At 46.3% G+C, this 14904-nt stretch overlaps 1 long non-coding RNA gene across 1 annotated transcript; it reads left to right on the top strand.

The window, feature by feature from the left end:
- Nucleotides 1-509: 509 nt before the first annotated feature.
- LOC129030845 (uncharacterized) lies at nt 510-2837 on the top strand. Its single transcript, XR_008500782.1, has 2 exons — nt 510-654; nt 2605-2837. It is a non-coding gene; the product is annotated as an uncharacterized LOC129030845 (long non-coding RNA).
- Nucleotides 2838-14904: the final 12067 nt, after the last annotated feature.

Here is a 14904-nt window from a genome sequence, read left to right as displayed (position 1 = left end):
CAGGGGTCTATAGTGGGAGGGAGAAAGGCTGAACATTCCTCAGCGTCGGCATCCATGGGGGGCTCTGAGCGATGGCCTTCTCCGCTTGCAAGGTCATTGGTCTTTGAGCTGGACTCACTGCCTAAGGCAGGCTAAGACTGGCATATTAGCATTCCATCTATATTTAACTTGGAATAAATTCTAGATTTAGCCCTGCAGCTAGGATGGAATTTTTCCCCTTCCCCTGCCCTCCCTCGTCCTGCCTTAGATCTGGGTCTAGGGTGAGGCAGATGAGGGGCCGACAGTGTAACATGCAGGGAGGCTCTTGCACCACCGTGAGAGTGAGCGCATGTCTCCTACAATTTTTCCACTCTAGGTCCTTTGCTTGTCACACGGCGTGGTTACCTCTTCCCCACCTGCAGCTTCAGCCCCACTGTGTTGTCATAATGACTGAGCACCTACAAAATGAAAAGAGGGCCAAAAAAACCCCAAAACATCTAGCTTCCCCCTCAGTTAAGTGTTCAAAGTGTCCTAACTTCCAGCTTTGAAATAGTACTGAAGATGAACCATGCTCCTGGCACCCCCTATTGAGAGCCCAAGTTCAGCAGATTGTGGCCATGGGCGACTGAAAATGGAACCCTGGACAAAGACACTTGCTGGGTGACCCAAGGCAAGGTGCACTTTGACTGGCACATCTATTGAATGAGTATATTAAGAGTTTGGGGTTTTAGGCTGGGGGCGGTGGCTCACGCCTGTAATCCCAGCACTTTGGGAGGCCAAGGCAGGCGGATTGCCTGAGGTTAGGAGTTCAAAACCAGCCTGGCCAGCATGGTGAAACCCCATCTCTACTAAAAATACAAAAATTAGCTGGGCATGGTGGCAGGCGCCTGTAATCCCAGCTACTCGGGAGGCTGAGGCAGGAGAATCACTTGAACCTGGGAGGCGGAGGTTGCAGTGAGCCGAGATTGTGCCATTGCACTCCAGCCTAGGCAACAGAGTGAGACTCTATCTCAAAAAAAAAAAAAAAGGGGGGGTTGCGGTTTTAGAAAGAAGAGAGATTCTAGAACAGAGATTTCCCTTTTTTTTTTTTTTTTTTTTTTGAGACAGTCTCATTCTGTCTCCCAGGCTGGAGTGCAACAGCACCATATCAGCTCACTGTAGCCTCTGCCTGCCAGGTTCAACCAATTATCCTGCCTCAGCCTCCTGAGTAGCTGGGACTACAGGCGCCCACCACCACGCCCAGCTAATTGTTGTATTGTGGTAGAGATGGGGTTTCACTATGTTGGCCAGGCTGGTCTCGAACTCCTGACCTATAGACATCCGCCTGCCTCGGCCTCCCAAAGTGCTAGGATTACAGGCGTGAGCCGCCGCGTCTGGCCGACCCTCTCAGATTTCTGACTCAGAAATGGAAACAGTGGAAAGAAGGCGAGAGAGCAGGCTAGTAGTCTCCAGAGAGATCTAATTGACAGATAAGAACAGAACTTTACGGGTTACTGTTCTGCCTCCAGATTACCTGGACATCCAAGCAGGGCTAGCAGCTCAGAATTGCCCCCAAGCACTTCAGTCTTAATTTTCTCATATGAAAAATAAAGGAATTTTGATTAGTGAATGGTTATCAACCATGACTATTCATTAGCATCACAAGGAGGCTTTGCAAACACCAGTGCCTGAGCCCCACTTCTAGAGATGCTATTGAATTAGTCAGGCCTAACCACTAGTCCTTTTCAAACTCCCCAGATGGTTCTACTCTACTGCCAGGCTTGAGAACCTCTGTGATGGGTGATGTCTCAGATTCCCTCGCTGACACTCTATGATCCTGAGAGATAATAGGTAACTGCTTTTTGACTTGGCTTCTCTGGACAGAACCCAATTCAAGCATTCCCATTAAAATGATCAAAAGTGTAAAGAAAGGTAAAGGGTCTTTAATTAAGTGTCTGGCCCCCTGGAAGAAGGAAGCTGAGGAAAAGACAGCCGTGAGCGCAAGGTTAATGGTACATTTTTAAGGAAAAACGGCTCCAGAGACTCACAGCCGCAGTGGTAGCTAAAAAGTCAAAATTAAGTTTCTCGATGTGCTCTGGCCCAGCCTAGGGTCATGGCCTTGTAGCCCTGATCATTATGCAGTTATTCAGCCACCCTCCCAGGCTGCATCCGCAGGCTGCACCCTCCCAGGCTGCACCTCCCAGGCTGCACCCGCAGGGCCTTGGGTAATCAGCCGACAATCTCAAGTTGACCTCCTGGGAGGCCACCAAAGCCAATTAAACTAGAGGTCACCCGGGGTTCGGCAAGAATGGTGGCCAGCCGGGCTTCGCTGAGCAGCAAGTGAACAGTAGGCTGCAGTGAGGACAGTAGGTGTTAGAGCCTCAGCAAGCTGATCACATGCCGAGCACAGTAAAAGCCTGAAAGGCCCATGGAAGATTGGGCAACAGTGGATTGCAGGACCAAAGTCCCAGGGCAGAAGTACATCTAGTACCTCACAGCAGATATTCCTAATCCAGCTGCCCAGTGCATTACAAAAGGGCAGGCTCTTTTCCAAGGCATAAAGGTGTTTTTTCTGTTGTTGTTTTTTGTTTTTAATTCCCCTCCTGTTTTCTTTTGTTTTGTTTTTGTTTTTTTATTTCTCTCTAGACTTTCCATGTATACTATGAATGCCAAGTGCTGTGAATACCAACCCATGCTTTCAAAGAGCCTGCTGCCTCAGAGCATGTGATGTGGAACTTTCTGGTGGCCTGGGCGTGGAGGTTCTCAACCTCAGCTGCACACTGGGTTTAGTTGGTCTGGAGCGAGATCTAGGCATCAGTATATTTTTTAAGCTCCCCATGTGATTCTAATAGGCAGCCAAGAATAAAAAAAAAACACTGGGCTAGGCCATTCCTGGCCGAGGTGAGGAGGTGGTGAGATGGATTGGAAGGGGACCATAGCAAGGATGCTTAGGGGTATCAAGGAGGAGATAAAAGAAGGACTCAGACATGGGGATCTGGCAAGTTTTCAGAAATCACCTGCTGATGCCTTTTAAAGCTAATGCCATTATTGAGTCTTAGTCATCCATTCACCCACTACTCACCAGTGACTAATATTCCTGTGTTTTAGAAATATAAAGATGAATTAAGACCCAGTCCCTGCCCTTAGGGGGCACACAGTAGGAGAGACAGACTTGTGAACACATGGTGGTGTAATCAAAGTTAGTCATGGACTGTACATGTACTCAATTCTGGGGCCCACAGGGCACCCCATTCTGTGGGTGAGGGGCAAGCTCACCCCAATGTCAGGCATACTGGGAAGAGGGTAAAGCTAAAATATCCAATGAGAGCCTGCAAGGAGGGCCTTGGACAGGGGAAAGGCAAGAACTTCTTGGCCTTTCTGGGCTTCCTCTCCAGAGCCTGTGTCCTGAGAAGTCTGTGAAGTAGGTACACTCAAGGATACTCTACTGGACAACTCCGGGGGTGTCATTCGTTTGTATTTTATGAAAACACTGCCCACTAGAGTTGTGCACCTAGATGGCATTGTGAGTGTGGTAAGAGAAGCTGACTCTGACCAGAGAACTCCGGGAGGTGCCTCTGCCGTTTGATAAGGAAGCTCCTGTGAGAAACATGGGAACAGATCTATGCCTGTGGGCTCTGAGAACAGCCACATCCAGAAGCCAGGCAGAAGATTCTCTATTTTTCTTTCTGGTTTTCCCAGAGCCTTTAGTGAAGTAGAATTAAGAACAAGTCTGTGGCCACCCTTTGGGCTGGCATGGTTCCAGACACTGGCATCCTCTAGGGCCAGGGTAGTTGTGTCATCCCCAGAACTGCAGAGAGGCTCACCGTAGCGTGGGCAGGGCTATGGTTTGCACATGTCTCCCAAAATTTCATGTGTTAAAAACTTAATGCCCAATGCAACAGTGTTGGGAGGTGGGACCTAGTAAGAGGTGATTGGGTCATGAGAGCAAAGCCCTCATGAATGGATTAACATCATTATTAAAAGAGTGGGTTGTTGCAAAGCAAGTCTGGCTCCTGGTGCCTGTTGGTCTTCGGTTCTCACTTCTGCCTTCACCCTTCCACCATGGGATGACCCTCACCTATTGTCAGTGGCATGCTCTTGGATTGCCCAGCCTCCAGAACTATAAACTGAATAAATCTCTTTTATTTTAAGTTATACTGTGGTATTCTGCTGAAGCAGCAGCACAGTGAACTAAGACAGGCAGTGACCCAGAGGGATGTGGTCCCATGACTGAGACCTCACCCAAGCACCCACAGAAATATACTAGATGGAAGGGAGGCTAGAAAGGGGAGGTGAGGTCTGCCACCATGCTGGTGGGTATGTGTAGCCCATGGGCTTGGGTTTAATTTTTTTTTTTTTTTTTTTTTTTTGAGATGGAGTCTCACTCTGTCACCTAGGCTGGAGTGCAGTGGAATGATCTTGGCTCACTGCAACCTCTGCCTCCCAGGTTCAACCGATTCTCCTGCCTCAGCCTCCTGAGTAGCTGGGATTACAGGCGTGCGCCACCACGCCTAACTGATTTTTGTATTTTCAGTAGAGACAGTGTTTCACCATGTTGGCCAGGCTGGTCTGGAACTCCTGACCTCAGGTGATCTGCCTGCCTTGGCCTGCCAAAGTGCTGGGATTATAGGCATGAGCCATCACTCCTGGCCACTGTTGTCAATTCTTGATGAGATCAATAATTTTTTCTTGCTACCTGTGCCACATCCTGCTTTTGGAAGAAAGGAGGAGAGCGGTGGGCTTCTGTTGAATCACTCACCACCCACGTTTCCCCATAGCTGACAGGGAAGGAGTTGGCCATGGCCTCTATTCCATTAGCCATTATTCATTCCCACAAAAACGAAGGGATATCTTTCAATATCTAGGCAATGCACAAACCTTGCCTTCCAAATAGGGTCTAACCTCTCTGATTCAACTTATCAAATAGCTAGCTCTACGGCCAAGGGTAAAACAAAGAGACCTCAGCTTTGGGCTGCAGGATTCAGCTTCCCAGATGGGAAGTGAGAGCTTGCTGGGCAAATTCCTCCTCCACCTCCCACTAGTTCACTGTGACCTTCCTTTGACGGTCAAACCCATTTCTCCCAACCCCCAGCATGATTCTGATCACTGTTTGGGTCAACCTGCTGCCTCCTTCTCCACTTGGTTCTCTGCAAGGAAGCAGTGTGAAGCCTCTGGGCTTGCTGATTCAATAATCATCTTTATACTACACTTACTTAGGAAAAAAATGTCTTTGTGAGAAAAGACAGACACCAGACACCATGCCTGATACAGTGTCAGAAAGAAGCACTGTTTATTCAACTGCCTTGATTAGTGAGTACCAGACAGCTATTAGAACAAAAATCATGCTTTGGGGCAACAAAATCATGCTTTGGGTCTATTTGTGTCATGGCAAGCCTCCACAGGTGCCCAGATAATGCTTGTTATTGTCACCCATATTAGCCAAATGTTTGGATAAATAAAGATGTTGTATGAAATTCCCTATCTGTTGCTTTAACATAAATTGACATGGAGTGGTACACTGGTGAGTCGTGTTCCATTTCATGGCTATGTGGTTTCCATGGCCAAAAAAAGGAGAAGAGGGCTTCCTTGGGCTGGGAATCTGTGTAAGAATGTGCTTGCTTAATCTGCTGCCCTCCTCTTTGCCTCCTCTGTGTACATACACCAGGTCCACCCCCAAGCCTATGGTTCATTGCACATTAGGTGACCTAATCCTTGAGTGGCTGCGGGAATTTTCCACCTGGGGCTAGTGTTTACTCTAAATAGAACCACTACACACACAGGTCAGAGGCCAACACAAGTGAGTCTTGGGCATACCCATCCCATTGACAACCGCTTTCTTAAATCATCTACCTTTGTTTCCACTGGGCTCTGACTCCTTGCTCCATTTTGGTGTCTAGCTGGCTTGAAACCCTTTGGGCTTTGTGTCTTGTTCCCAGGCCCTGGTTGAGTATGATCTAATTCTGTGTCCTTGCATTTGACTGTCAGTAGTGGGCTAGCACCAGCCCTGAAGCTCCCTTGTAACCACACCCCAGCCTATCAGCATCAGTGAGGCCCCTCCAACTCTCCTACTGGACAAGTTCTGGTTTCCCTCATGGAGGAGGGTTGAACAAAAATGAAAGATAAGTCAGTTGTTATGACTAGAAAAAGTGATTACCAGGCCCTCCCTAGAATCCCACATCATTCAGAGATATCCAAGTACAACACAGAGAACCAGAAGTGGCCAATTCATTTTGTCAATCAGGCTACATAGACTCATGAGTCACCTAAGGTAGACACACCTTTTGAAAAACAGCTGCAAACAGACCTGGCACAAACACTTGCTTTTGCTGAGAGCAAATAAAAAGATTACATTAGATGGATCTAGAAACATTTATTTTTTTGAGATGGAGTCTCGCTCTGTCACCCAGGCTGGAGTGCAGTGGCATGATCTCAGCTCACTGCAACCTCCACCTCCCAGGTTCAAGCGATTCTCCCCCTTTAGACTTCCGAGTAGCTGGGATTACAGGTGCCCACCACCACACCCAGCTAATTTTTGTATTTTTTTTAGTAGAGACAGGGTTACTCCATGTTGGCCAGGCTGGTCTCGAACTCTTGACCTCAGGTGATCCGCCCGCCTCAGCCTCCCAAAGTGCTGAGATTACAGGCTGAGTCATCACTGGCAATACTAGGAACATTTCTAAGATTCAAGGAAGAATCAAATAATTCAGTTCTTAAAAAGGCTTGGATGCAGCTGAACCTCACAAACAGCTAAAACCAGGAGCTACGTCTCTGCCAGTCTCTGCTTCTTCCTGCAGGAGGTCAAGTTCCTACTCATCTCTAAAGTCCAGCTTTCGCTTCACGGTTGAAAACCTGGCCACCAACAGCTCCTGGCTATTTCTTTTTTTTTTCTTTTTCTTTTCTTTTTCTTTTCTTTTTTTTTTTTTTTTTTTTTTTTTTTGAGACGGAGTCTCGCTCTGTTGCCCAGGCTGGAGTGCAGTGGCACGATCTTGGCTCACTGCAACCTCCACCTCCCGCATTCAAGCAATTCTCCTGCCTCAGCCTCCTGAGTAGCTGGGACTACAGGCGCCTGCCACGACGCCCAGCTAATTTTTGTATTTTTAATAGAGACAGGGTTTTACCATGTTGGCCAGGCTGGTCTCGATCTCCTGACCTCGTGATCCACTCACCTCGGTTTCCCAAAGTGCTGAGATTACAGGCGTAAGCCACCAAGCGCAGCCTAGCTCCTGGCTATTTCACCTTGCAGCTTCAACCACTGGAGAGAGGACCTCCACCCCCGCTCTCCTCTAGTCAGCCATCCTAAATCCTCAGAAGGAACCATTGGTCCACCTTGTAATACGACTGCTTCTACTGCAGTCCCTTGATGGGGGCGAAGGTACAGCACGACACGACAGTCTCAAAAGAAGGGAACTGCTGCAAAGGGCCAGAATAGGTGAGATTTATCACCTCATCTTGGTTCTCAGTTCCACCAATCCCAGCCCCATCTAGCAAAACAAGAATTCCCCTGTTGTGTCCCAGCTATGTCTAAAGATGAAGGCTACAGTCTGTTTTCCACAAGCCACTTTTGGAATCCTTACCAAGTATTGGCTTGCAATACAAAAGATCCCTTCTCTATTACTATGTAACTGAAAAAAAAAAAAAAAAATTGAGCTGCCCAATCTGAAGAGTCCCTGTGTCTTAGAAAAAGGCTTTGTTCTGTATTCTGGATGAGGCCAATCCTCAACAAAAGGCAATATAACAGAGAGGTTAACTTCACAGGTTCTGGGGTTAATTTAGGAATCAGTTCAAATCCCTGCTCCAACAGTTATAGGTGTATGACACACAGCCTTGGCTTTACTCTCTATAAATGAAGATAACTGATAGTCACTTCCTGGTGTTGGTGTGAGGATAATTTGGGGCAAGGCATGAAGAGCACTTAGCATGGCACCCGGGACACAAAAGGCCTTTAATGACACTGGATAGACTTGGTCTTCAGTGATGTCCTCTGCCTTTTTCTGCCATATTCCCCCTCCTGCCATTCCCCAGGGAATCCAAGGCTCTACCTCCAGCAACAGATGTTTCCCACCTGTTCCTCTTCCATATGACTTCGCAAGGGATCTTCAAGAAACATACACTCCCACCCCAATCTAAGGCCCTTCGTGTCTTGTTAAAACAGTGAAGATAAAGTTAAACTCCCCTAGAGTGGGCCCCGAGACTACTTTCAATTTGGACCCTGCCCGCCTCCCCTACCTTGCATTGTCTCCTTAAAAAATCTCACCATGTTAGATCACTTGCTATTTCCCAGATACGTCATGCTCTTTTACTACAATGCATGACTGCAAACACTGTCCCCTCTTCCTGGAAAGCCCCTCCTCTGGCTAGCTCCAACTAGCCTAACTAGTTTTCGTGATGTTTGTGATCAGGGGATTCCCAGAAACTTTTGCTGACCCCAACCCCCATTTCGAGTTAGACAAGCTTCCCCCGGCCCCATTCATGCCCACGTTTCCCTCTGTCAGAGTCCTTATTACACTGTATTTGCTTGTGTGTCTTTGTTATTAAATTCTGCTCTTCTTGAGAACAAGACTACATTTCCAGCATGAAGCACAGAGCCTGGCATAAAGGTAATGTTCAATAAAGTGTGATTGTCTGAAACACCAATAAGTATATTTAGGAAGCCATGTGTCCTGGTAAGGATGAAGATGAAATGTACAGTCCTTTTCCTCTTGTAGCTAAGTGAGTCACTGGGTACAAAACCCACGACCTTGCCCACAACACTCCAACTGGCACTTTCAGCTGCTTCATGGGAAACAGAATTCAACACTGCATGTAAAATACTGGATTTTAAATCCAGAAGCCTACCTGCAAAGTCCCTCTTTCTTGTGATCTTGGTCAAAATGCTTAACCTTGTTTGCCTTGCCTATGGACAATTTTTTTTAATACTTGGCTATAGAAAATAAATACAATTATGCCTATAAAATTAAAAAGTATCTTTGATGTTTTTTTCCTACATGGCATTGTCATGGCTGCTATTGAAAATATGACAATTATCCCAATCTCTAAGCCAAAGTTAGTCCTTGTTCCTGAATACCATCAAGTCATTGTCTGTTACAAGGTAACACTAGACATATTTTGTGCTTTTCCGGTGTCTGAGTATTGCATCTCAAGTGGAGGCCTGGGTCTTTTGTATATGTCTTGTACCTCTCATGACTTTTTACAGTATTCACTAGAGCCCGACTGTGGCCCAGAGCTGTCCTCAGAGGCTATGCTGTGGGACAAGGCCACAAGCAAAACTATAATGAGCTCTTCCTGGTGTTGCCAGAAGAAACAACTCTTGGATAAGATCAACGAATCTGTCCTTACAAAGATCTCTGTGTTTTCACAGGTCAGCCTCTAGTGAGGTAAGTAATAAAAAGGAAAAGCTGAAAATAACTGCAAGAACAAGGGTTGCATTATTCATCTGTAAGGATTACATATTGGGTTTTAAGGATACATATATTAAACATAGCTCAGCTTCTTCCTGTCTATAATTATTAACACGTTGCTGAGGGACTGATGGTAATTATCATCTGGGAATCCCACTCAGATACTGCGCAACTCTAAAAAGGTGGACTAATTCCTAAGGTAAGGCAATGTTGAGCAGGAATGTCAAAGTGAGCAGCATATAAAATAATAAGGTGGCTGGGCGCGGTGGCTCACGCCTGTAATCCCAGCACTTTGGGAGGCCGAGGCGGGTGGATCACAAGATCAGGAGATCGAGACCATCCTGGCTAACACGGTGAAACCCCGTCTTTACTAAAAATACAAAAATTAGCTGGGCGTGGTGCCGTGTGCCTGTAGTCCCAGCTGCTGGGGAGGCTGAGGCAGGAGAATGGCGTGAACCCGGGAGGCAGAGCTTACAGTGAGCCGAGATCGCACCACTGCACTCCAGCCTGGGCAACAGAGAGAGACTCTGTCTCAAAAAATTAATTAATTAAATAAATAAAATAATAAGGTAACCATGAGCAATAAAACCATAAATACATCTAAGAGGCTTGAATGACCCAGCCCAGGAAGGAGGAACGATGGCCTTGTTAAGATTCGCACATTTCTAAACTTTATTCTGTTACTAATGGAGCAATCTGTGGTTAGCGTCCCCTAGATAACCAACATATGGAAGCCAGAATGTAACTGAGACAGAAGTCAGCAAGCCTTTGTTCATTGCACAAACATTTAGGAAGCACTCACTGAGTGCCTGGCACAGCAGCAGGTCTATTAAGATAAGTTCCTGGCCCCGAGGGGAAGGTAGACATGTAAACCAGTGATGTGATAAGGGCAGCGTTCCGTGTGTGCACAGAGCACCAGGACAGCCCCAAGAAAGGAGTGGCTAATTCTTCCTGGAAACACTGAAAAGGATATCTTTGAGGACGTGGCTTTTAAACTAAGTCTTGAGAAGCTCCTTTGGCTGAGAAGTGAGGAAAGGGCATTTCAGATGAAAGAGAAAAGCAAGAGCTGTTGAACCCCTGCTCAGCAGGAGCCAAAATGGGGCCCTCCAAAGCAAGCTGGCCAGGAGCCTTAAAGCCAGGCTGAACGGGAGTCGGGAGAGCCAGAGAGGAGTGCCAGTCAAGCCCTTTAGAGAGCTGGGAGGTCAACATGGACAAATCCAGGTGAAATGGCAACAGAGTCAAAGGATCAGAAGCAGCTAGGGCAGGAACAAAGAGGTAGGCTGCAGGAGATGGAGGCTCCTGTTTATTGGTGGCAGCCACTTGGTGGGTGGGTCTGGTTTAAAAGCGCAGGGCCAGAATAGACAAGTTTCTAGGCACAGAGCTGGGTGTTTGGGGAACCGTAAGCATTCAGCAGAACAGGAGCAAGTGTTCTTGAAGAAGTAGAGAGGCAGGAGGAGAGCCAAAAATTGGGGCAGGAGCCAATCATGGAAGGTCTTGGCTGTTAGCTGAGGAAGTGGGGAATGATTATGTTACCTTAAGCTGGGGAGTGACGCAGAGTCTATTATGACCCACCTCGCCTGGTCTGGTATGTTTATCTTGCTATCTCACGTGTATCTATCCACAACAGTGCAATAAATGCTAAATTTGAAGGAAAAAAAAACTCACAAGAACATATTCAACTTCTGTGAATTATTTTCATAAAATAAGGGTAGACCATGTCTATAATGCTGAGTCCAGTGGTTTTCAACCCTGACTGCTTATTAGAATCACCTGGTGAGCTTTTCAAGATTATAACGAGGGTCAGGAGTGGTGGCTCACACCTGTAATCCCAGTACTTTGGGAGGCCGAGGCAGGTGGATTACCTGAGGTCAGGAGTTGGAGACCAGCCTGGCCAACATGGTGAAACCCCATCTCTACTAAAAATACAAAAATTAGCCAGGTGTGGTGGCACGTGCCTATAATCCCAGCTACTCGGGAGGCCAAGACAGGAGAATTACTTGAACCTGGGAGGCAGAGGTTGCAGTGAACTGAGATCGCGCCCACAGCACTCCAGGGTGGGCAACAGAATGAGTTCAATCTCAAAAAGAAAAAAAAAGATTATAATGAGACTGTCAGGTGGGAAGGGCTCCCTGGCACAACTCCGACCAACCTGTGCACTGGAGAACAGGGTGGAGCCTCGGGAAGTTCACACCATTTGCAGGAGGGAAGAGCCAGGCGTCCTCTGTTCTCGGGTTCCTTTTCGCCTAATAAATTCCATTTTTCTTATTCATCAAAGTGTCTGTGAGCCTATTTCATGGCCATGTGACAAGGACCCAGCTCTTAGCTGAACTAAGGAAAAGTCCTACAACACTAGGAACCCGGACCCCATCCTAGACCAATTACATCAGAATCTTTGAAGGAAGGGGCAGTCCTGGCATCCGTGTATTTCCAAAACTCCTCCAAGAATTCTAATGTACAACTGGGGTTAGGAACTGATAATCAAAAATGGCAGAGAAAGGAAAAGAAGTTTTGTTACTTTTCCCTAATCAGCATGGGAATACAACACAGTAGAAATGAGAAAAGTCAGCAATTTGCAGGCTATAAAGACTCAAGGCTGGATTTCATGGCATTAATCTGAGAGAGCCAGTTTAACATCTTTCAAAAGAATGTGTGTTTTCTTCTGCTCCCAAAGTGCCAAGCTTTCAAGAAATGCATATCTTTTCATTATCCCTGTTTGGAAACCAGGACAACAGATGGCAGGATAATGGATTGTGTCTGCTCAAGTTAGAGTTGCTTTAGTTTGTGAGATATCAAATTCATATTGACTGTGGGGACAGGCTGACATGATTTATTTCAAATGGAAATGGAGCCTTCATGGGCTCTGTCTTTGCCCATTACCATAAGACAAAGTCTCACCTATGACCAGGACATATTGGATTGCCATTGATAGAAACTGTTTGCAGGGGCTGCAAGAGGTGGCTCTTGTTCTCAGTGACTAAGTGTTGGAGAATCTCCAGATGCCCAACCAGGAAGCCTGAACTTCACAGCAGTGAGGGCTCCCACCCAGCACCCTGCTCCTCCACATCAGTCAGCAAAGTACAAATGAAGCCTTGTTTATATTTATTTTTCTTTGTGGTTAACACTTTATATATTCCTACATGTACTCTCAAAAATGCAGCATGACATTTTGAAAAGGAAACACAATAGGTGCAACCCATTCATTCCTGAAAGAAATTATCTTCAGGGACAAGAAACAGACCCTGCTTGCGGCTCTTGGCAATCCCTCTTCAGCATAGCAGTGTGAAACGCTGAGCCAACAATCAGTTGGAGGCTGCTTGCTGCCAGAAGTGCTCCTACCTCCTGGCGAGGGTGGCTTAGAGAAAATCCCCAACCTCCATGGGAAAGATAGAGCAAAAGGAGAAGGAGCCGAGGGAAGAACAGGAAAGGCTAAAAGACAAGCAGTGATTGTCCCCTACCTGGAAAGAGGTAAACAGCAGAGCCAAGCCTCAATGGCCAGGCACCTGCTATCTCACTCTGACCTAGCAATGCTTAATGACATTTGGAGAAGTGTCAATGATGTGAAATCGGCCTGATATGGTTTGGCTGTGTCCCCACCCAAATCTCATCTTGAATTGTAGTTTCCATAATCCCCAGGTGTCATGGGAGAGACCCAGTGGGAGGTAATTTAATCATGGGGGCAGTTACCCTCATGCTGTTCTCCTAATAGTGAGTGAGTTCTCACAAGGTTTGATGATTTTATAAGGGGCTTTTATAAGTGCCCTTTTGCTTGGCACTTCTCCTTGCTGCCGCCATGTGAAGAAAGACGTGTTTGCCTCCCCTTGCACCATGATTGTAAGTTTTCTGAGGCCTCCCTAGCCCTGTGCAACTATGAGTCAATTAAACCTCTTTCCTTTATAAATTACTCAGTCTCAGGTATGTCTTTATTAGCAGCATGAGGACGAAATAATACAGGGCCTTAGCAATCTTCTGGTTCAGAACTCCCAATTTACACATGAGAAAATGAGGCCAGAGAAATAACTGACTTGCCTAAGATAGTGAAATAAATCCAGAGCAGTGTTCAGAATTCAGGTCTTCTGATTCTCAGATCCTTTCACTTTGTATCCCCAATAGATTTCAACCTTGGCTTCACATTATACATTCCTAGAGAGCTTTCATAAAAACAAAACAAAACAAAACAAAAAAATACTCAGCCCCAATATTGGTGGTCTGGGGTATTTTATAGCCTCCCAGGTGATAGTCACTGAGAACCCCTGTATGCTGGCCTAGCCTGACTCAGTGGTCTGTTCCATTTCACACCATAATGAGCCAAGCCTTGTGCTAAGGACTGGAGCTGTGAAAATGAATCAACTTGCTTCTGAAGCTGCTCAGCATGTGGCAGAGGAGCAGACTGTGAAGAGCTCATTCCAACAGCAGAGTGATGAGTAACAATATCAACATAAATAAGTAATAGCAGTGATTAAGTCTGTATGGGAAGGTTGAGGGAGGTGGCATTTGAATCCACATTTAAAGGATGAATAGAAGTTTGTTGAGAGGACAGGATGCAGAAGCATTTTCCAGAGAGAGGGAATAGCATGGACAAAGGCCTGAAGGCATGAACAACACAGCACGTTTGTAGTTTGGTTTATCTAAAGCAAGGTGCAAGGTAGGAGCAGTGGAATCAGAGCTATGGAGGTAGGTAAGGGCTGGGTCACACAGGGCCTGATAGTAGAAGCCATTCTAAGCATTGGGGATTATCCTGAAATGATTGTAAGCACTGAGATATGCTATGCAGAAAAATGATAAAGTAAAACTTGTAACGGGAAAAGAACCCTAATGGTGGTGTCGAAATGAATTGGAAGGGGAAGAAGCCAGAAACAGGAGGAGCAGTTGAGAGGGGAGGTGAAGAGATGATGAGGGTCTGAATGAGCTGGCAATGTAGACTGACAGCAGAGGACAAATTAGCTCTGTCCCTAAGTCATTGCATTTATTTTTTTATTTTTATTTTTATTTTTATTTTTTTATTTTTTTTGAGACAGAATGTCATTCTATCACCCAGGCTGGAGTACAGTGGCATGATCTCGGCTCACTGCAACCTCCACCTCCCAGGTTCAAGTGATTCTCCTGTCTCAGCCTCCTGAATAGCTAAGATTACAGGCATGCACCACCATGCCCAGCTAATTTTTGTATTTTTAGTAGAGATGGGGTTTCACCATGTTGGCCAGGCTGGTCTCAAACTCCTGACCTCAGGTGATCTGCCTGCCTCGGCCTCCCAAAGTGCTGGGATTACAGGCGTGAGCCACTGTACCCAGCCAGCCATTGCATTTAGAGAGCAGAATTGATAGGAGAGAGATGGTAGATTAGCCGAGGGGTAGAAAGGTCTAACTCCAACCTAACTTCTCCCTATTCTCCTTCATATACTCTGGACTGAACAACACACTCTCCACTTCCTTCAAAAATCTAGTTGTTGTTGCCTTTTTTTTTTTTTTTTTTTTTTTTTTTTTTAGAGACAAGGTTTCATTCTATCACCCACGCTGGAGTGCAATGGCACAATCATGGCTCACTGCAGCCT

The sequence above is a fragment of the Pongo pygmaeus genome, chromosome 12 (genome assembly GCF_028885625.2).
Source record: "Pongo pygmaeus isolate AG05252 chromosome 12, NHGRI_mPonPyg2-v2.0_pri, whole genome shotgun sequence".
NCBI classification, from domain to species: domain Eukaryota; kingdom Metazoa; phylum Chordata; class Mammalia; order Primates; family Hominidae; genus Pongo; species Pongo pygmaeus.
This window is presented reverse-complemented; position numbering and strand designations above follow the sequence as displayed.